The 23,246-nt window shown below is 45.4% G+C and overlaps 1 protein-coding gene across 2 annotated transcripts in view; it reads right to left on the bottom strand.

The window, feature by feature from the left end:
- The window catches only part of TENM4 (teneurin transmembrane protein 4), a 768,234-nt gene that overhangs the window by 501,686 nt on the left and 243,302 nt on the right, over positions 1 to 23,246 (bottom strand). For both annotated transcript variants that reach the window (XM_034759079.1, XM_034759080.1), the window contains exon 2: positions 5,526 to 5,621. The gene's annotated coding sequence lies outside the window, so the exon portion shown is untranslated. The remainder of the gene's footprint in view (positions 1 to 5,525; positions 5,622 to 23,246) is intronic.

The raw sequence follows: 23,246 nt of genomic DNA, 5'->3' as shown, positions 1-23,246 counted from the left end.
CCTCCTTCGCCTCGTTGGGCTCAGCATTTCTCCCTTGGGCGGTGAGGGCCTGGAGTAAATCAGTCTGACTCCAGAGGGTTTTTCACTCTGGTTTATTTTTCCTTATTTACATGGTGGGCCTCAGGGTAGGCCCAAGAAATTCTCTTAAGCAAAACAAACCAATCCCAAACTCACAGTGCAAACAGAAATACTTTTTCCCTGCCCCCTCCCCAGGGTGATACCCTACTACACTCGCGCCTAGTTGCTAGTCCTTCACCAAGCAGCTGTTAACTTAGTTTCTTTCCCTATAGGGAGGACACACAACCTTCCACCTAGGGGAAGCCTTTCCTTGCTGCTGCTTATATCTCATCTTTCCCCTCCTCTGTCTCACCAGAAGAGGGGTTTTTAAAGGTCACAGGCAGCCCTTAACTGGCCGCAAGCATCTCTAGTTAACCTGAGGTAACCCTTTTACAACTCACAGGGAATAAGGCCTTCACCGTTCTAGGCCTGATATATTTGCCCTCCACCACACTTATAATTCTGTCAGGACTGACTTTGTCACACTATCCTTACATGTTTTTATGTGCTATAGTCTTGACAACTATAAGGACCCAGTGAATAAAGATTTCCTCCCACCAGCTCTTTGCTGGCTAGCAGAGTGGACTCGCCAGTACCTCTTGCCTTTGGGTGGTGTTGAGAGAGGCATTCTCTTGGGATGGTGATATTGGGAAGACGCATGCAGAGAACCAGGCAGCAAGTCTCCCCAGTCAGAAGGACTGGAGGGGCAGTTGGCTCTACTCCCCAGCAGGAGATAATGTGGGGAGATGTCTGCAGTTTCCCTTGTGGGAGAGTTCAGGGAGCCAGCCAGCCCCACAGGAGATCACTGATCAGACTCTGCCTGCTACTCATCAGTGTGTGCTACAGGGTGTGATGGGATGTGTACCCCACCTGGGCCCTCAAGGAGTTAACGTGGGCCTGCGAGGCCAATTAATGTCTGGCTATACCTGGAGAGAGAGCCAGGCTTAACTGATCAGGTGGCCCAGCAGGCTGGTTAACATAAAGTTAAGAAGTTGAGAGTAGAGGGGGCTGCAGGGAGAGTCTACAGTATCTCTCTGGGGGACATCGAGCTAGGAAGCGGTCCAGGGAGGCAGCAAAGCATCTGAGGGAGCAGACCTTGGCTGCTAGCAACAGGGTCCCTGGGCTGGAACCCAGAGTAGAGGGTGGGCCAGGGTTCCTGTATCAGCCATCAAGGAAGGTGGGGGGAACCCCCTGAGGGAAGGGATGTGTAAGCCCCTTGGGGTTCAGAGAGCATGGCCATTTAAATCTTTTTCCTGGAGGATTGGGGGGGGGGAGGGCTGATTGTTCCAGAAGGAAGTGCGGTAGGGGAGGGAGGGGGAGTGCAAGAGGGTGTGTGTCTAGTCCAGACAGACGGGCTGCAGCAAGCAGGCCTTCACAGAGTAAAGCAGCCAAGAACCTGCCTGAAGCCTGTGAAAGACGGAGCAGTGGATCGGGGACACCCCAGGACAGGAGCCAGGAGGACTCGCCCGAGAAGGACAGGCTGGAGCTGGACCCAGTATCATGGCTGCCCAGAGCTGCATGGGGCTGTGAGTACTGGGTCTTGTGACTTTGCAATGGGAATAAGGAGGGAGGTTGTAGCCAGCTAAGTGGGGAGGTGGTCGCTCTGTGTGGCTTTGCAGAGAGCGGCAGAAGAGGGCACCTGAGGGATTTGTTGGGGGAAAGTTTACTGGCACCGAAGACGACCAGGAGCATCCAAGACTCATCACTGGCCTGGAACTCTGCCCAGGACTCCTCAACTCATTGCTTGGTGTCTGCCCTTTCAGACTGTGGTACCACTGGACCTGTGGGGCCTTGTGTTGAATGCAACCCTGTTTTACCGCTCCTCCCATATTTACCTCTATTGTTTCATTGTGTGTGTGTGTGTGTGTGTGTGTGTGTGTGTTCACTCTGGGGGCGTTTGGAACAGCTGCCCCTGGGGTGGAAGGGACTTTCCCTGCTGTGTTCCTGCATGCGCCTTCTCTTGGCCAGAGCTGCCTGCAGAGCAGACTCCATCTTGGCCACCAGGATGCTAAAGTTACAGGTGTAAGGACCATGGAGCCCAGAGACAGACAGATGACCTGCCGTAAGATCATTGGACTATAGCTGGGTTGGACTCTCTGCTACCCTGGAAGAGGTAGGCTAAAGTGCGACCTGGCCAGAGGGCCAAGCTGGGGAAAGAGAAACCACTGCAGCAATGGAGTAACGTTGGCAGGGGCACCCTAGGGGCAGACAGTTGCTACACCACGTCTGGGCACAACGAGGTGCTCCTGCGGTGAGTGAGCCCCTTTATAGAGGACAACAGCACAATGTGAAGGATCCAATCCTGCTTCCAGTGAAGACAGCAGCAGTTTTATCACTAACCACAGCTAGGGTTACCATATTCAAACATTTAAAAAAAGAGGACACTCCACGGGGCCCCGGTCCTGCGCCCGGCCCTGCCCCAACTCCATCCCTGGCCCCGCCCCAACCCCCCCCTTCTCCAACCCCTTCCCCAAAGTCCCTGCCCCAACTCTGCCCCCTCCTCTGAGCACCCTGCATTCCCCCTCCTCCCTCCCGCTCTGATCTTGGTTGGGCGTTGCTAAGTGCTTCCCTGCTCCCCACTCGTCCTGCAGTCCCTGCACCCCCCCCGCCTGCCCTGCCCCTGCAGCCTCTATGCCCCTGCCTGCCCTGCTCCTCCTCGCCCTGCAGCCTCTGCACCCCCCCGCCTGCCCTGCTCCCCCAGCAGAGGGAGAGCTGCAAGCTCCACGTGGACTCAAACACTGTTCTGTGCTGCTCTGCGGGGGGAGGAGGGAGCGGGGAAGGGGGAGGGACTCTGGCTGCTAGAGCCCCCAGTGGCTGCAAGCAGCTTTCAATCAGGCCCAGCCGTCCAATCAGCCGCGCCGCACTCTGCATGAGGGGAAGGGGGAAATCCCGGACATTTCTACTTGATTAGAAATCCCCCCTGGACGGCCATTTAACACTGAAAAAGCCGGACATATCCGGAGAAACCCGGACGGATGGTAACCCTAACCACAGCACATGCAAAATTAGGGCCTAGCACTGGTCATTTAACCAAAGTTTTACTAATCAAATTGGCTACCAGCATTAACGGGGTCAGTAAATAAATATGTGGTTAGATATAGTGGGTGGCTACAATCCCTCTCTCTGTTCTGCTTTGAACATTCAGATTATATTTAAAAATAAGAATTTGTCACCAGTACAAACCCTCTCTGTGGAAGTGCCCTGAATTTACATAGAGCTTGCAAACACAGTTTATATAATGTTCCCTGCCCAAAAGAACGTAGGAAATGTTAACTTAAAGCTTGCATGGTTTTTAAAGATTTTTCCCCCATTCAGTCTGCTATAGTCTGCTGCCTGGTTAGGCTGTTACATTTAATGCATCATGGATAGAAAATAAAATTCCTTGTTTTTCTGATAATTGTTACCTCTCCATTTAGATCCTTCAGGGACATTGGCTTTCTGAAACCTAACTGCACTTCTAGAAAGCAGGTGATACCTGGATTCAACTCTTCCTAGCCAATGGGCTTCCCAGTAATCTATGACCCGTCATGTTTTATAATTCATTTCAATGGGCTAGACACGTGAATATATATATATACGAGACAGCCTCTGAATGCCAAATTAATTCATTGTGATCAGTGTTATTACAGAGGGAAACAAATGAATTCCTTAGACCAGAAAGTGGTGCCTCCCCAAAGAATGAATAAATAATGAACAATCCTGGCCATAATCTGCCAGTGTAAGTGATCAGTTCTGTGAGACAGCCGCCTGTTATTTATGTTCAATAGCTGTACTGTGCAGGTGATTAAAACACTGGGGTTCACTCATCGTTCCCATTCTATCTTGTACGTCAACGTAACTCTGCATCAGTTTCATTTGAACGTCACTTTATCTTCTGCATGACAAGTTTTACAACTACTACCCACACCCCATACTTGTATTTTTTTATTTATAGGTATTTTGGTCTTCCCATTTATCGGCCCAACAGAGACTCTGCAGGTTTAGGTGATTCTTTATTTATCATTTGTATTATAGAAGCACCTAGAGGTCTTAACCAAGATCAGAATCCTATTGTTTTAGATGTTGTACATACACATAGCGAAAGACAGTCCCTGCTGCAAAGGTCTTACCACCTAGATAGACAAAACTGAGAAACAGTGAAAGGAAATATTATGATCCCCACTTGAAGCACAGAGTGACTTGCCCTGGTAGGAACTTTGTAACAGGGTTGAGAACTGAACCCAGCTCTCCTGAATCCCACTTTAGGGTCTCAACTCTAAGACCATCCTTCTTCTCACAGGATCCTTCTCTCAGCAGATGGACTCACAAAAAGTATGTTAAGTACTTCAGAGCTCCTCCTCCCCAGTATTGTCGGGTACACTGAAGGTCAAACGAACTACTATCGCTGAGTGTATGGTTTCCAAAGAAACGAGATATGAAACGCTCTAGTGTGGCCATCTCATCCACTTATATTTAGCTAGCACTGACAAATCTGACTTTAATAGCTGTCTAGGGGACTGGATGGCACAAGGCATTAACGTGGTACAGAGCCTTACACCTCTTGGTTATGGGGTCTTATCTGGGTAAGGCCAGCAGTCCCCGCAGGTTGTTACCGTTGTTGGTTAAATGGGTGGATGCCTTCAGCATAATTCTGACTGGAATTGTGTCATACACCATGACCAGAACTAGCACCTTTGCTGACAGTCTCAGGGGAGAGGCCTTTCATGATTATTTACATTTTAAGGTATTTGGGCTAGGGACTGTCTTTGCATTATGCTTGTGTACAGCGCCTAGCACAATAGGGGCCCCATCCCAATTCAAAGTGTTTCCAAACTGTAAATAATGGGGAGAGAGCGAGCGTGCGTGCCTGGTCCCATGGAAGTCAATTGGAATTTTCCCTCATTCAATGGGTCAGGATTTTTCCCATAGAGTCCAAGGATTGCAGAGGCATGGAGAGCGAAGTACTCCATTTGTACAGCCTGGCATTTGTACAGTTGGAAGCACACTGATAGATCACGAGGAGGAACAAGATGACCTAACGGCCCAATCCTGCAACCTACTGAGCATTTCCTGTGAGATTCTGAACATCAGGAGATACGAAGGACTTGATAGAGTTTAGAAACAGGATTGGGCCCAAATCTAAAGACTTTACTTAATTTTGACTTCCTATTTACTCAGCCAAAATTCCATACAAGTCAGTGGCATTTTTGCCTGAGTAAGGACTGACACTGAAGAAAGGCTTCTGGATTTGTCAAATTCACTACAAACCTTATAAAATATTGTTCCTCTTTTCGTCAGTTTATAGACAGATCCAAGCGAAAGTAGCAAAACTGCTCATGTTTCCCCCTTTTCTGATCAGAGACATTTGTTAACCCTAACCCTATCACCAGAAAATGAGAAACATTACAGTTAAATAGCATTATTTCATTTTAAAAAGTAACACACTTTAATAATTCCCCCACTCCCTAAATAAAGGAAATAACACTCACTTTTTAATTTACCTTTTTGAAGTATCTAGGAATAATCCATCAAATACTCCTTGAAGAATGCAATTTTAACCTGGACATGTGCGAAGCTCAGTCTACCTGTTGAAAGATGTACACAGAAAAAGAAATTGGTCATTTAAAAAAAAAAATCTTAATTCTATACAAACCAAGAATTAGAAATAGCTACTTATAAGCCAACTGTGTCTTATAATACCAGTCTCCTTTGCTAACACAACTGCTTGGTATGAACGTTGTGCTGGGATTACACTAGATTGAATATGTTTGTTAAAAAGTAAATAATATGATTGTCAGGTACACAACATAAAGTCCATTGTTCCCCGGCAATTAATATGTTACGTGGCAAACCAAGGGTTAAAAGTAGACCTTTTCTTAAAGGATAACACACATTAAAGATGGAAAAGACCAGTTAAATCATCCAGTCCATGGCCAATGGAGGACAGTTCTGTAAAGTACCAAGTGTTGGCTCCAGTCTGTGTCTTAAGCTATGTGGTAACCATTCCTTCCCATGGAATACAATTTCAGAAGTTAATAGTTAGAAGATTTTTTTTTCTTATATTCAGCCTAATCAAACCTTTTAAATCCAATTCCATTCACTGAGTTAGATCCCTATTTACCCACTAAGTAATTCCACTCCCTCCTTACTGGTTACACTCATTTCATCTTTGTAAATTTTGTCTCCCCTGGAGCTCTCTTTGCTGGTACCAGGGTGCCCCAAACCAAGTGTAATATTCCAAGTATGTGGCACCAGATCACTATACAGACAAGCTTTCACATCCCTTCTCTGTGACAAAACGCCCCTGCATATACAGACCAAAACTGCACTGCCCTTTATCTATTACCATCTCACACTGCAAACTTATTTCAAACTTAGTGTTCATGACTCTGACCATCCAAGGTGCAGAGGACACACCAGAATGGTTCCCCTACTCCCTCCTGTGCTCTCCTCCAGTTTACGTATCCTGAGTTCTCTTTCGACATTTCTCCTTCCCCGGCTATCCCTCCCTTTTATTGGTTGGGTGCATTCAGCATTACTTCTCCCACAATCCGATACATTTTCATGTATTATTATCCTTTGTTTGTGTCCCTTCAGACGGTTTTTAATCAACATCATTGCAGGGTCCCTAGCTAAGGCAATCTGAATAAATCTTGAGGCCTCCTCTATCTTTGGTGCTCATTTCAGAACGAGCAAAAACAACAGTAGAAGAGGCCATTAGTCACAAGAATGCCCCACTGAGCAATCTTGATGATAAAAGGAGCTGCGATCAAACTGAGATCTCTCCTTTGTCAGGAGCAGAGTATCTAATGTATTTATATGAGCTCCATCACCATAGTATCTGAAAGCCTCTATATTTTTAATGTGTTGATCCTCACAATACCAATCTGTGGAAAGAAAATGCTATTATCCCCATTGTACAGATGTGGAAGTGAGGTGCTTGTAGCCTGGTGGGCCAGCTTACCTCTATTATATTCACTGCTTCGATTATATTCTGCTTTATTATAGTTAGCAGTAATGCAAGGAACCTCCAGGCCTGCATCCTGTAAGACACTGGCTTCATCAGTTAGCATAAGGCTTGAGGCCTAGGAACTTTGGCCTAGATAAATTTAGGGGAACGGGAAGTAGAGAGTGTAGGTGGGAATTTTGTCCATAATGACATCAGCCAATCACAGAAACATAAACTAACACCAGCTTCTGGAAGGTTTTGGACGGAACATCCAACAATAAGAGTGCCATGGCAACACACTGACGTATATGATAATGGGGTGAAATTATAAATATACTAACCGGTCGAAGGACACCTCAACATTGGTAAGGGGAGGAAATACAAATAAGGAAGAGGCGAGAAACCCCTACTGAATATGCATTAGACATAGGTAACGTCAGTGTAACATATTATAAAAGTGGCATCCCAGCCTGTGGGCAGGAGGAGAGAGAGATGTAGCCCTTGGGAGGGGCCAGAATGATGGAACCGGTGAAAATGAGGAAGGTGATGGTGATGAGGAAGATAATGGCTAACATTTCATGTTGTTCTGCCAGGGATGGTGGAGTATGGATGTTCAGATGTACTTTCCCACCTGTTCATGCTCTCTGTATGTGTGTATATATATATCCTCAATATATGTTCCACTCTATATGCATCCGAAGAAGTGGGCTGTAGTCCAAGAAAGCTTATGCTCTAATAAATTTGTTAGTCTCTAAGGTGCCACAAGTACTCCTGTTCTTTCTGTGGATACAGACTAACACGGCTGCTACTCTGAAACCTGTATTATCTCTATCTACCTTGCTGGGTTAAAGTATGTAAAAATCATGGAGCAGGTCCTCAAGGAATCAATTTTGAAGCATTTAGAGGAGAGGAAAGTGATCAGGAACAGTCAGCATGGATTCACCAAGGGCAAGTCATGACTGACTAACCTAATTGCCTTCTATGAGGAGATAACTGACTCTGTGGATGAGGGGAAAGCAATGGATGTGTTATTCCTTGACTTTAGCAAAGCTTTTGATATGGTCTCCCACAGTATTCTTGCCAGCAAGTTAAAGAAGTATGGGCTGGATGAATGGACTATAAGGTGGATAGAAAGCTGGCTAAATCGTCGGGCTCAACGGATAGTGATCAACGGTTCCATATCTAGTTGGCAGCCGGTTTCAAGTGGAGTGCCCCAGGGGTCGGTCCTGGGGCCGGTTTTGTTCAATATCTTCATTAATGATCTGGAGGATGGCGTGGACTGCACTCTCAGCAAGTTTGCAGATGACACTAAACTGGGAGGAGTGGTAGATACGCTGGAGGGTAGGGACAGGATACAGAGGGACCTAGACAAATTAGAGGATTGGGCCAAAAGAAACCTGATGAGGTTCAACAAGGAGAAGTGCAGAGTTCTGCACTTAGGACGGAAGAATCCCATGCACTGTTAACAGACTAGGGACCGAATGGCTAGGAAGCAGTTCTGCAGAAAAGGACCTAGGGGTTACAGTGGATGAGAAGCTGGATATGAGTCAACAGTGTTCCCTTGTTGCCAAGAAGGCTAACGGCATTTTGGGCTGTATAAGTAGGGGCATTGCCAGCAGATCGAGGGATGTGATCATTTCCCTCTATTTGACATTGGTGAGGCCTCATCTGGAGTACTGTGTCCAGTTTTGGGCCCCACATTACAAGAAGGATGTGGAAAAATTGGAAAGAGTCCAGCGGAGGACAACAAAAATTATTAGGGGGCTGGAGCACATGATTTATGAGGAGAGGCTGAGGGAACTGGGATTGTTTAGTCTGCAGAAGAGAAGAATGAGGGGGGATTTCAATTACCTGAAAGGGGGTTCCAAAGAGGATGGATCTAGACTGTTCTCAGTGGTGGCAGATGGCAGAACAAGAAGTAGTGGTCTCAAGTTGCAGTTGGGGAGGTTTAGGTTGGATATTAGGAAACATTATTTCACTAGGAGGGTGGTGAAGCACTGGAATGGGTTACCTAGGGAGGTGGTGGAATCCCCTTCCTTAGAGGTTTTTAAGGTCAGGCTTGACAAAGCCCTGGCTGGAATGATTTAGTTGGGAATTGGTCCCATTTTGAGCAGGGGGTTGGACTAGATGACCTCCTGAGGTCCCTTCCAACCCTGATTCTATGTGTGACTTTGCTAAATATATTAATAAATCATTTATTTGTAAATATAGAAGAGTTCCTATAGAGTGAGTGTTGCACCTGTGCACATCGGGGTTCCCAACTATATAATAATCTTAATAATACTGAGTCCGATTTGGTGACAAGAACGTGTCTACCCTTAAAGTGATAACTGGAAATTCTTATTCATGATCTATAGATCAGGCAATGCCCAATTCTTAGGCACCTCACAGCCCAGTGAAATACAGAGCCCTAGCTCTGACACCCAGGCTTCCCATGCATTGTATGGAGAGAGTTTTGTATCTAAGAGAGGATTCTCAGAAGTAGAAGTAGAGAGGGGAGCTGCCTAAGCTAGCCAGTAGGAAACGCTGAGGAAAGAGGCAGGATTTGGACACCCATGGATCTGGGTCCTACCTCCCATTGATCTGGACTAGGGAGGTGCCTATCTCTGCTTGCAATTCTCAGTCATGAGCCCTCTCCTGGGTTTAGGCACCTATGCCTGGTCAGCCCTTCCTCATGGAAAACCAGAGTGACATCCCCCAACCCAGGATAGCAAATAATTCAGTGGTTAGGATGCTCGGTGGGGAGGTAGGAGACCCGTTTTTAAATCCTCACTCTGCCGACTTTGGAGCAGGGATTTGAACCCAGGACTCCCACTTTATAGGAGTGTGCTGTAACCACAGGGATATTGGCTAGTCTGGAGTAGGTCTCTCGCAGCCTCTCCTGTTGGAGCTGTTCTACTCTGTATAAATAATTATTCACTGAGCGGCAGAGAGAAAAAGTGAAAGATTGACTCTCTGGGCTCGGCACTCACTTGGGAGAGTGGGGATCCTAAACCCTGTTCCAAATCAGGCACCATGGGGATTCAGATCTCCCAGATCCCAGGGGAGTGGGCACCTAAGGGGATTTAGATGCATGCAGCAAGTGACCGGTCCTTTGGAGAGTGTAAGTGGGCCTTAAATGCTCTCATGAATCTAGCCTTGAGGAACTTGCCCACCATCACACAGGACATTTGTAGCAGCACCTAGACTTGAACCTGGGTCTTGTAAGTCCTAAGATACAGTGTTTTAACCACTGGGCCATGCTACCTCTCTCCATCAGTGTGTAAAAGTTCACACTTACACGAATCAGGAACACTTCCTGTCCATGGTGACAGCATCATGTTGTGCTGATACTACGAGAGAAGAAGCATTTGAGAGCTCCCAAAGGTACGGCTCATCCTGTCCATATGCAGGATAACCCTAGAAATCATGGGGTGAGTGTGGCCCCTAACAGTGATTACAGAAAAAGGTCCTTTCGGGTAAAGGGCAAAGGGCTGAGAATTAAATTTCTAGAGCAATCTTTTTTTGTTTGGGTTGTTTTCTTGCAGAAATGTTAACTGAAGCTTCTTAATCAGCTCTGAAATATTCTTGGAAACTCCAAGATCACATGCAGCTTAATAAGAACCAGCAGGGGAAAAAAAAACAACCATGCAAGCCAAAAAAAGAACCAGCCATTTCAAGAAGCATCAACTATGACAGAAAAAGAAATCATGGGTTAAGAGAGAGAATAACAGAGCATGGAGAGAATTAAAAAGAGCAGTGCCTGAATACTATTAGAGGGTGTTTGCAGAACCCAATTTCACAAATGTTTTTTTTTAAACACACACCACAATTAATCTGAATTGTAGTAGCTTCTGCCCTCTTCAATAACACGCTAAGCACTGAAAGACATATAGGACACCACAATATCACCACCCAAATGGGGAAATGATTATGCATGTCTTTTTCCTCTAGACTTGCAAATGAGGCCTAGCTAGAGCTGAACTCTCTTTGAATCACTAAAAATAAGCATAAGAAACTTCATCTAAATCCATCACTGCTGCAATTTAATACTGCATAGAACTTCGGTATAACATAATTAGCAAATGTATTGCAATCATTTATTTGGGGGTTAAAAAGCCTGAACAATCAGGACCTTACAGCAAAATGGGAAAATGGGAAGCTATGAGCCAGACACATTCTTCTGGCTCATATTAATTCAGTTATTTTACCTTTGGTGCACATTCATCTACCCATACAATGTGAATGCTCCATATAGAAGGCTGTTGAATATTGAACCTTTGGCTCAATTTGAAATATGAAGGCTGATGCATAGCTGCAATAAGACTTCCATTTGCATTATTATGATTAACATCCCTCTGAATAGGAAGCATTCAGCAAAATTAATTACAGAAACAGAGAGATTCAAATTGTCATAAATCATTATACAGCATGCGATAAGCTCCCCAAAACCTTATCGAAAACTAATTTTGCATGACTTTTGAAGTTGTTCCCCTATGAATTTCTACCTCATTTTCATGAGTCTTTCTAACTAGTGGCTGTTGACAAGATGGTAATAATACTTTGAACCTGATTAACACATTCTATGCAGTGAAGAAAGCTTTTACAAGGATGGATGAATTTAATAGAGTGATCCTGCATTGAAGACTTATTTTCCAACAGGTACCCAGTTATGGCCTATTGTAGAGCAGGAAGAATGGCCTGTAGTTAAGGAAGTGGACTGGGACTCAGGCAATCTGGTTGCAATTCAATGCTCTGCCACGGACTTCCTCCGTGACTCTGGGCATGTCACTTAACATCGTTATGCCTCAGTGGGCCATCTCATCACAGAGATGGTTTCCATCAGGTCAGAAGTGAAGCATATTGGAAAGGGGTGTTTGCAGAGTGAACCTTTCACTACAGAGTCCTACATGCTGTAGCTGTTCTGTTGCCACAGGACTTCAAACACATGTATTTCCAATCTATCAGGCGTACCAAATTAATTGGAAATCTAAAAATAGGGGGAAACTTGATTTAATATTTCTCCACTAACGGGACAGATCCTATCACCTTACTGAGCAAGATTGAGCTAGCCCTAAATAGTCCTTACTGTTCCCCAACTTCAAAACATCTAATCCATTGCACATATGCACTGGTTGTGCCAGGAATCAGGGCCTGCAGCAGAGCCAGTCTCTGGGCAACCTAAGGAGCACATCTGGCCTGCAGTAGGCTGCCTGACTGTTGGGAAGAATCAGCAGAGATCATCTCTTAAGCCCAGTAACAGCTGGTGGCTTCTCTAAGCATTTGCCCGTGGCTGCTTGGCCCCAGTCTTGCCTCACTCCAGGTAACCTGGTTCTGACTCTTGGCTCTGTCAACAGACGCTTGCTCCAACCACTAGGCATGACCCCTGCCCAAGTCCAAGTCTCTGACAGGTTGCGTGAAATGACTAAAAATCAATCAATCAGCATTTCTCTAATCATTACCATTTGTTTCACAAATATTCTTACCATGGCTGGTAATTGTCATTGATTAATCAAAACAAGCAACCTTGACATTTGGTGCATTGGCTTTCATTTGTAACAGATGTATTATGCCATGATGTATTTTGACTTACTGCATTGTACCCTGCAGAGCATCCAAAAATATAAATGGTTTCATTATCAGTGTTTTGAAAACAGTGTGTCCTGCGTCAGGGATCATACCAAAGGGAGGATAATTCCTTGCCAGCTCTGCTCTTTAATCCAGACTGGGTTTAACGAAATATTTCCAAAAGCATCATCTATTCAAGCTGTGACTGAGGGAGGCTAGATAGTACAGAGCATTGGAAATGGCTTACAGAGCTAGTCACTGCTGGACTTCCATGTCTCTGTTAACACAAAGTGGGTATCATCCAGTTGGATGCCCTAAATTAACAGGAAAGTTCAGGGGTGGGCAAACTTTTTGGCCCAAGGACTACATCTGGGTGGGGAAATTGCATGCAGGGCCATGAATGTAGGGCTGGGGCAGGGGGTTGGGGTGCAGGAGGGAGTGCAGGGTGCAAGAGGGGGCTCAGGACAAGGGTGCAAGGAGTGCAGGAGGGGGCTCAAGGCAGGCGGTTGGGGTGCAGGAGGGGTGTGGCAGGGGGTTGGGGTTCACGCAGGGTGCGGCAGGGGGCTCAAGACAGGCAGTTAGGTGCGGGGTGCAGGAGGGGTTTGGGGTGCAGACTCCAGCCCGGCACCGCTTACCTGGAGCGGCTCCAAGGTGGCAGCGGCATGCACCGGGGCCAGGGCAGGATCCCCGTTCATGGCCATTGAGACCTGTGGGGGGAGGTACCCACAGATGAGGGCAGTGCGCGAAGCCCTCTGCCCCCCCCCCGTCCTTCCCCCAGGGGTCACAGCTTCTGTGAGTGGCGCGGGGCCCACACCACCACTGGGGTGGCAATCCTGCAGGCCGGATCCAAAGCCCTGATGGGCCGCATCCGGCCCATGGGCCATAGTTTGCCCACCCTGGTCTAGTTCCTAATGGAAAGGTGTCCACTTCACAAAAACCACCACATTTGGCAGGAATTAGCACTCCTAGGCAGCTAGGGAGGCCAAGGATTTGGAGACGGATCCATTTTCACATGTCTACAAGAGGTCTCCTCACCATAAGCCATGGCTGAGACACACTGGGGATAGGGGGCTACACTCCTACTGCTCACCAGACCACACCCATCTTGTGCATAAGAAGAGGAAATGGTTCAGGCGTAGGCGCCTAAAGTAGAAGTGGCCTGATTTTGAGAACTGCTGAGCAGCCAACCGAACTTGCTGACTTCTCCGACAGCTGCTGGTCCTCAGCACTTTTGAGAATCAGGCCACTTCTACACAGGGCCTAAATATGGATTTAGGAAACTAACTTTAGGCCCCCAAGTATGACTATTTTGGCCTCAGTCCTTAGGCCTGTTGAGCCAGCACTAAAGTTCACTCTGTTCAGCAAAGCATTTCAGCAAATGCTTAACTCCATCCCGCCCCAGCAAAATCATTAGGCCCCTACTTACCTGTAAGCATGCGCTAAAGTCCTATTGAAGTCAATGACACAAAAGCATATGCCTTAAATTAAGTATGTATTTAAAGTGCTTTGCTGGACAGATGAACTGGGGGGGGGGGGCTCATTCATATAGCTGAATTATTTTTTTATAATAATAAATAATTGCTGTTATTTTAGGTTATTTCTGTGCTGTACGTGATTCCCACAGATTAGCTGTGTAATGTGGTTGCTAAACTGAGCACTGCAAGGAGTAGTGACAACATGTACAGGACCAGGCTGCAAAGCATTCCCCAGATTTAGGGCTTCTCCCAGTAAAAACACTCATTATATTGTCCCCCTGTGGAAGACGGGAAAGACATGGCTGATAAATTCAGAGATCACAGCTACGCTCCAAGTAGAAGCAAATTAGAGCCGAGGAGATTCTCTCAAGGTACAGTAAAGTCAAAGAACCTCTTTCCTTAAGTCAGCATATTGCTTTGCAATGAATGGATTCTGTTGACTGTCACAGCACACTTCAGCTATGCACATTCTGCCTTTTAAATCCATCCACAGAGAAATACTTACTGGCTTTAGCCTAGCCTTTTTCTGCCACAAACTGACAGTCACTTTGCCATCAGCAAAAAAAATGTATTATAATCATCACCATCATGATCCACACAATTAATGCTTCTTGAAATAGCTAGCGAGGATAGGATAGTGCTTTGATAACTACCAGGAGGTCCTTTGCAACCCAGCTGTAACAGGCTGACAGGGATTGCCTGAAAAACCCCACTGATAGATGCTGATTGTGCTGGGAAAGGTTGTGCAGGGTGGGGCTCTGTGGACTTGCTCCCCCATCTGAGGGCTCCTTATCCCAGCTGGACAGAAGGGAGAGTAGAATGGTTCATGAAAGAGAGAGGGGATCTAGTCTGTGAGCTGAGCAGTTCTGAGGGAGGAACACTAGACACAGCCAACCCTGGAGAACTTTTCTTTATGGTATCTTATCTTAGTTGTATTTTTTGGCTGTTTGTTTTTATCACATGAAAGGGGTAGGAGTTGAGTTTGGACTTTAAACAGTGTGTTTGTAGAGCAGGTTGGGAAAGACACCTGCTTACATGAATATACCCATTAAGAATTAAATCATTTTTCTCATCACACAATAACCCCATATGAAAAATTGAACTTCTGGAAACAGGATGCAGGGAATTCTGCTGACCATCCCCTGCCCCCTGAAAGGTACCAGCTGTGTAACATGCTTCTGCTAGTGCTTACTGCATCACAGTTTGATGTCCTTCAGAGCATTGTTCCCCTTCTGCCCCATGAGTTCCAAGGGACATGTACACATCATCCTCCCCACACATCACAAATAAATGCAAGACAAATGGATACATTATGCAAAAAGTTTGGATGCAAAGATCCGTATTTATACATAATGGGTCAGATTCTCATTTATATACCGTCCCCTTGACACCACTTTGGCAGGCTAAGTTATATTTGCATGCACAGACAGAGCAGTACAAAGGGCCCTATATTCTAAAACATAGCCACGCTTTCTCCTGCTAGTTAGGTTCCTACTGTCACCATGACTTTCCTCACGCTAAGCAGTGCTCCATTAATGACACCATTCAGGACTGGCTAGTAAGAGGTGCTGTTCAGAGACATGAGAAAGCTTGTTTTACCATCCCGTAAGAATTCAGCAAGTACCTTCTATAACATGACCAGCCCTTGCCAACTAAACTTAGAGAGACTAGAACTAAGTTGCTACTGGCCTAAGTGGGCACAAGTGCAATCAAATTAATGGAGTTGCTACGGCTGGGTGAATGCGGCCCCCCGAGTCTAGATCTTGAAATCAGGTTCCCGAAGTGAGTCAACCAAAAATGTATCCTTTTCAATGGTTTCTCCCTTTAATTGTAGTTGGTCGTATTCTTGCATACTCTAAAATTCACATACCCATCTGATCAAGGCTTGCTAAGCAGTTTAGAAAGCCTGCTTTGCGGCACATATAAAACCTTTCTTTAGGGCTTACTGCAAAATTTGCTTTGAAGCTCTCATAATCCATATCACCAAGTTCAAGCATTCAAATATGTCTTTTGTGCAAAATATTTTCCTGGCCTATTTTGAACAAAAAAATCTCTTTTTGGCTCCTGGATCAACAACCAGCTATTGCTTTGTGTGTGGGGAAAAAAACCGCTTTACTACGAGGTTCGTCTCCTAACTGAAAAATATTTTCTTCTCGTTAATACTTTACGCCAAAAATATCTTGTTAAGAAAATCTAACTTGCTGCGGTGCCTAGAAATCCTCCATGATATGGAGGGAACAGGCACGCTACTGTGGAACAGATGTTGTTATAATTGTTATTTTGATTTTTTTTCTGTAATCTTTCAGGTCTTTTACACAAGCTCCCCCAACAATAAAGCATAAGTTTTCTTTAGCTAAAGGCGTTTTCTTTAGCTAAGGGCATTAAAGGGAGGTAATAATAATTTGCATTTATCCAGTGCTGATATTTTATTCAAAGGTCTTAAAATGCTTTCCAAAGGAGGATAATCGCCATCCCCAGTTTTTTTGCAGTTAGGGAAACTGAAACACAGAGGAGCTTACACAAGGACAGCAAGTGAGTGGCAGAGTCAGGAATAGAGCCTAGGATTGAAATCCTGACCCCAGTGAAGTCAATGGGAATTTTGCCATTTGCTTCATTGGGGTCAGATTTCATGCTAGGTTTCTTGACTCCAAGCTACCTCTTCTAACCACTGTGTTTCACGTCCCGGTGTATGGAATAAACTGATCAGAATTATAGATCAACTATGCACATTTTTATTTCTCTTCTGTCACAATTAAGTTTATCGGCTTGAATACATTTTGGAGATACTGGAGTGGGTGCATTCAACAGATGTGTCGTGACACACAGGTCTCGAGCATGGGTCTGCAGGGTTCATGGGAGTGGCCACACTCCAGCCCTCCAACTGCTAGCCTGCTGACAATTGCTTACCTGGGACCCACAAAGCCCACTCCCAGTGTGAAGCTCAACCCCTGAGTCCAAATGGCAGAGTCTCAGGGCAGCTGACTGGCCTGCTGGCCCAGCTTAAACCACCAACATGACAGGAAGCTATCTGAATGACTGGGCTCCCCCCTGCTCCTGTAGCTTGATTTCCTGGCATCCTGACAAGCGTGACTCCTAGCATCTGACTCATGGTGACCCCAGTTTATCTTCTGTTTCGGACCTTCTGGTATCCTGGCCTAGCCAACCCTTGACTCCTGTCTCATGACAATGTGTGGCGTGTGAACCGCCATTCGGGGAGGCCCCACCCTCGGCCTGCCCCGGACCACCTCAGCACCAGAGCCCCAGGCAGCCCCAGAGCCCCAGGCAGCCCCGGCCCCGGAGTGCTGAGTGACCTGAGCACCCGACCATCGGCCCCAGCCACTCCAGACCACCGGCCAGCCCGCCCTGGCCCCAACCCCAGCCCCTGCCCACTTCGGGGAAGAGGAGCAGCCTGGGCTGGGGCCACAGGGGATGAGAGGGAGGCAGGAGGCGGTCTGGGGGCGGAGCATGGGCGGGGCCAAGCCTGGCTGTTTGGGAAGGCGTAGCCTCCTCTGGCCTGCGATACCCACCATCCATGCTCATGACTCTGGACTCTTGCTCTGACTATTAGGTCTGGTGGCCCACGACCTGGCTGTGACACCATGCTGCAGAAGTGGGGATAGCTTGTAAAGGCAAATCAAAGTCAGCAGCATGGGTGCTGTCCTTATCACATGTTCTTCAGTTTCAGTCACCACCCTGAACACATGATAGCTTATGTTATAGAATTAAGCTGGAGTTAAGATTGAGTGTACATGTTAGTAATTTAAGGGCAAGGGTGAAAGTAACTTACAGGACTTACCAGTACTGCCGGAGTCCTGAGGCGTGTGTGGCCTCATCCAGAAGAGGTGGAGCCTCACCCGGAAGAGGCGGGGCCTCTCAAGATTTAAAGGCCCTGGGGCACCGGCTGTGGCTGGGAGCCTCAGGGCCTTTAAATCAACCTGGGGCTCTCGGCTGCAGAGGCGGTTCGGAGCCCCTGGGGCTTAGGAGCAAATTAAAGGGCCCGGGGCTCTGGCCACAGCGGAGCTCCAGGCCCTTTAAATCTCCTGTGGCGGGGAGCCCAGAGCCCTTTAAATCCCCGCTGCAGAAGCCAGTGCGAACCGGCACGGTGTACTGGCTCTTGCCGGTATGCCGGACCGGACCGGCTTACTTTTACCTCTGTTTAAGGGTAAAAAACATTACAAGGATATTGTAATTATTACTGAACCAAGCATTATAAACCCATGAAGTTCAGTAGTAAGGTTATACTTAAAATAAATATTAAAATGTCAATGTAAAAACCCTGTCCTGTACTGATGCAATATGGTAAGTATATGATTAGGGTTCCGATATTTTAGTGTTTGTGACTCCAGATTAGATCAAAATGATTTTAAAAGATTCATTAGATTTTTTTCATATTTTGCCCCCCATGGCATCACTACAAGACAGGATTAATGTTGTTTGGGTGCCTCAAGTGTAAATTTCTAACTTTACTATGTTTGATTGGGTTTTTTTTTTAAGTGCAACCTTAGCTTTGAATTTCCTGAGGTCAGAATGTTTGGTTTTGGGATAATTACAGGTTCCCTGTATGGTTTTTAATCAATAAATTAGTGGTACATACTCTCAAACTTAATTCTCCTTACTAGGATTTTTTTTCCCCCCTTTGGTCTGGGAATTTCTTTAGTTTTTTTTTAATATTAAAAATTTCATACGTAAACATTGACCAGGAAACACAAAAGAATCATAGAATCATAGAATCTTAGGGTTGGAAGGGATCTCAGGAGGTCATCTAGTCCAATCCCCTGCTCAAAGCAGGACCAACACCAACTAAATCATCCCAGCCAGAGCTTTGTCAAACCGGACCTTAAAAACCTCTAAGAATGGAGATTCCACCACCTTCCCTAGGTAACCCATTCCAGTGCTTCACCTCCCTCCTAGTGAAATAGCATTTCCTAATATCCAACCTAGACCTCCCCCACTGCAACTTGAGACCATTGCTTCTTGTTCTGTCATCTGCCACCACTGAGAAGAGCCTATCTCCATCCTCTTTGGAATCCCCCTTCAGGTAGTTGAAGGCTGATATCAAATCCCCCCTCACTCTTCTCTTCTGCAGACTAAATAAGCCCGGTTCCCTCAGCCTCTCCTCGTAAGTCATGTGCCTCAGCCCCCTAATCATTTTCGTTGCCCTCCGCTGGACTCTCTCCAGTTTGTCCACATCCCTAATGTAGTGGAAAATGCTACCAAGTGATATGTCTAATGATTCTCTATATAGTATCAACCTTAAATCATCTTTTAAAAAAAATTAACTGATAAGGGTAAATTCACTGGTACCCCAAAGTAGCATAAAGCAGGCAGAGCACGCTAACCAGGTCAGCTGGGTTTGCAGCTACTCTGCACTGTCAGAGCAGTGCAATGCAGCCAAAATGTACGGGATGACTCTGGCTCTTAACGTGCAATTGACTTATTGGTTTCGAAGGCTGTGTTAGTGAGCTCAGTGCTATGTGAAGAGAGAGCGTAGGGAGAACCCAGGTCCTGAATCACAATATCTCCTCGCTTTAAGGGTTGCTCCTGCCTCAGTTCCTCCAGCAATTCTGCTTCAGTGAATAAAGTAACTGAGACAGCAGTTCCGTGTGGACATGATGCCCAACCACTGATGCCCAAGCTACCATGCAGCCACAGAATCTCGAAAGAGAAGTGATAGCTGGGCCATTTAATCTACCAATGAGAACTGTTGACATGTGTGTCCAGTCTCCTTCATATCACTGCGTTATTACAACCAATAAAGTTGTTGTGCGCAAAATAGTTGCAAAGGAAAGGGGGATGATTGGTTGAGTTACCTCTGATCTCACAATGGCCCCAATTTAAGAGTTACCCGAGCCTTTCCATAGCCTATATAATCTTAACAATGAGAGATGATCATTATTCATTTAGATTAATTACTACCTAATTTCTTCAAATACTGCCTGTGCACAAGATAAGAACATAAGAATGGCCATACAGGGTCAAACCAAAGGTCCATCTAGCCCAGTATCCTGTCTTCCGACACTGGCCAATGCCAGGTGCCCCAGAGGGAATGAACAGAACAAGTAATCATCAAGTTGGGGGGGGATAGCTCAGTGGTTTGAGCATTGGCCTACTAAACCAAGAGCTGTGAGTTCAATCCTTGTGGGGATCACTTAGGGATCTGGGGCAAAATCAGTACTTGGTCCTGCTAGTGAAAGCCAGGGGCTGGACTCAATGACCTTTCAAGGTCCCTTCCAATTCTAGGAGACAGAATATTTCCATTAATTTACTTTAAGTGATCCATCTCCTGTCGCCCATTCCCAGCTTCTGGCAAACAGATTTCAAATATTAGCTACATGGAAAGCTGGAAAGGTCTGTTATTCTGTTAAGATCATTTGGGACAAAGAAAAGAGTGACATACATGCTAGCTCCCAAATATGAGGACCCAACAGTCAGAGTTAATATGGCAGATTTTATGGAAGCATGTATTGTAATGACGCTGCCATTGGCGGCTGTAACCCCTACCAAGAGGGGAGAATTCAAGACATCTCTCCTTGTCACTTGGAGTTAGTGAGGTAACTGGGTCACAGTCTCCTCTTCCTGGGTGTATCCTAAGATGCCATATTGTCTAAGCAGTTTTTTTTTTATATATAGGACACTCTGGGACAGACTCTCAGTCAATGGAATTACTGCATTGGCCTTTCATGCTTATATTAGCATGCACTGTATAAAAGACCCCAAGCGTCTCTCAAAATTCACAATCCAAACATGCAAAGTAGCCATCAGCACATTTTCTTCAGCACCCTTAGCTTCCTCATGAAGAAGAAGAATGGTCTTGTTGTTAAGTCCCACTGGGCTAGGACTTAGTTCAATTCTCAGCTCTGCCACAGATTTCCTCTGTGATTTTGGAGAAGTCACTGAATCTGTCTCTGCCTCAGTTTCACACCTGTAAAATGGGGTAATCACACCGCCTCACAGCGCTGTTGGATGGATCAGTTTGTTAATGCTTGTGAGGTACTCTGATGTTCTGGTGATGAGATCGTATAAGACTCTAAATAGATAGACTGCCTTTACACCAGTATCCTCTCTCTGCTAGAGCTATCGTTTTAATAGGAATATTACATTAGATTTTTTAAACAGCATAACAAGCCTCATGACTTTTTCCCTAACAAAAAAGCATTAATAATGTATAGAGAAATAACATTTCGATTTTAATTAAAAAGTAGGAATTCTCTGGTTAACATAGCCCCCCTCTCCATTCTATCCGCACACAATATGCTGTGCAAATAACATCATGGTTTGACTTTGAGCTATTTTCCCTCATTTCATTATTTAATGTGTCTCAAGGAGAGCTCAAAGCTAATGCTCTAATCTTGAGTAAATTGATAGGATCTCTTTCCGTGCAGTACAAATTGAATACAAGTAGAGCTACTCTCCCTGTCCCGCTCATCCCCTGCACCACATTACCCTCCTCTCCCAACTGTTCTTTCCTTCCTGATCATCCTGAATACCGTAGAGCTGCATTTCTCTGGTTGTGCACAGATCCCCATCACTGTGTGCATGGAAGCAGCACTTCTGCTTCAGACCTGTTTTTGCATAGCCAATCCATCCAAAGGACCAATTAGCTCCCTGCTGTGAGTTTAGACATGCCAGCAATGGTGCAGCTGCTCTGTGTTGCTAGCACTAAAATTTCCCTTAGTAGTGGATCAACAGTGTTTAAACACTTTGATCTTCTTTATCTCAGCAGAAGGAATTGAAAGCCTACCAGCTGAACAAGCTTTCATTGGGTGCAACTCCGTCTCATCCACCATCTCAGCACTGACCTAAAACTTTTGTGTTTTTATATTGCAGAGGCATCACCTTTATTTGAAATGGCTTTTCACATCCTCTCAAATAAATAAATAAATTAAATAAATGCTGGGCTTACGTAATGGTACTTCAAACGGCAGATTAGAAGCACAAAGGGCGCTCCTTCTTATTTACGGTAATGCAGAATCGTCAATCTCCGTCATGTACTTCCCCATTTTCTTTTTAATCTCTCCCAGCCCAGTGAATGCACAGACACAAGGGAAAACTTGTTTTTCAAACTACCTTATCATCAACACGCTGTGAATGAATGACGAAGGTAGTGGCGCACACAAACTAAAGCAAAGGAATGTCCCAGTTCAGATGTGACTCCCATTCGGCAACGGACTACAGGTATGGGTCAGATTCTGACATCCTTGTTCATATTGGCTAGTACATAGCTCCTTAAATAGTCCCGTTTCTCTCTATAAGACTATTTGTTGGGGCTATTCCACATGAACAAGGGTGTTTAAATTTGGCCCTGTGAAAATGCAACAGCTTCTTACTTCAATTTAGTCATAGCTTCTGACTTCACTATCCAAAACAAGCTGTGAGGCACTGAAAGTTTGATACAGCTTTAGAATGATTTGGATTGTGTTTCAGCTCATCAAAGAAATGATCAGCACAATTCTAACTGCGGAATCTTTTGGCCTAATTCTGATCTGATTTACGCTGGTGTAAAATCAGGACTAACTACATTGAAATGAATGGAGTTACACCAGTGCCACAACCAGTGGGAGAAACACAATCAGGCCCAATTAGCTTTGTTTGCTAGTTTCTGCCAAAGCCTGAATGCTATTTTGAAACTAAAGGTTTGATGCTGTCAAAACTAGAGACTTAGTCCCTTCACAGAAATGCAGATTATATACAGCAGTGAGGGAGTTTCTTTTAGCTTGATGATTACCCCTAAAGGCTATAGTAGCTTACAACCACAAGGGCAGTGTAAACAGCATAATTAGGAACTATTTTTAATATGCATTTGATTCCAAGGCATGCTATTGACATGACAGCTCATCAGAGCACTTTTGGAATCACTGAAGGTTAATTAGTCGAAATCTAGTCGAGGACTGTTTTCATCACAGATTGATCAGTTTTATTACACTCGTGGCTAGGATATGGTCTGTTCCATTTCCTAAGGATCCACACAGACTGCATAAATCAGTCAACAGGTAACTTAACCCACAGCTATTAGGACCGCTAACGCGAGGAACTGAAAAATGAAACATGTTTATCCAAAAGAAGCGATTGCTACATGGAGTGAAAAAGAAGCACAAAATTTTAGGTTGGCACCAAGACAGGAGCATAGTGGCTTGAGTAGGAAAAAGATTTGACACTACATTTTCTTAATCTTCATAAATGGGTACATTTTAACCTCCTATAAACAAGGCACTACAATTGATGGAAACAGAGTCAGTACC

Source organism: Trachemys scripta, chromosome 1 (genome assembly GCF_013100865.1).
Source record: "Trachemys scripta elegans isolate TJP31775 chromosome 1, CAS_Tse_1.0, whole genome shotgun sequence".
NCBI lineage: Eukaryota > Metazoa > Chordata > Testudines > Emydidae > Trachemys > Trachemys scripta.
The sequence above is the reverse complement of the archived record's forward strand: the minus strand, read 5'-3'. Positions and strand labels throughout refer to the sequence as shown.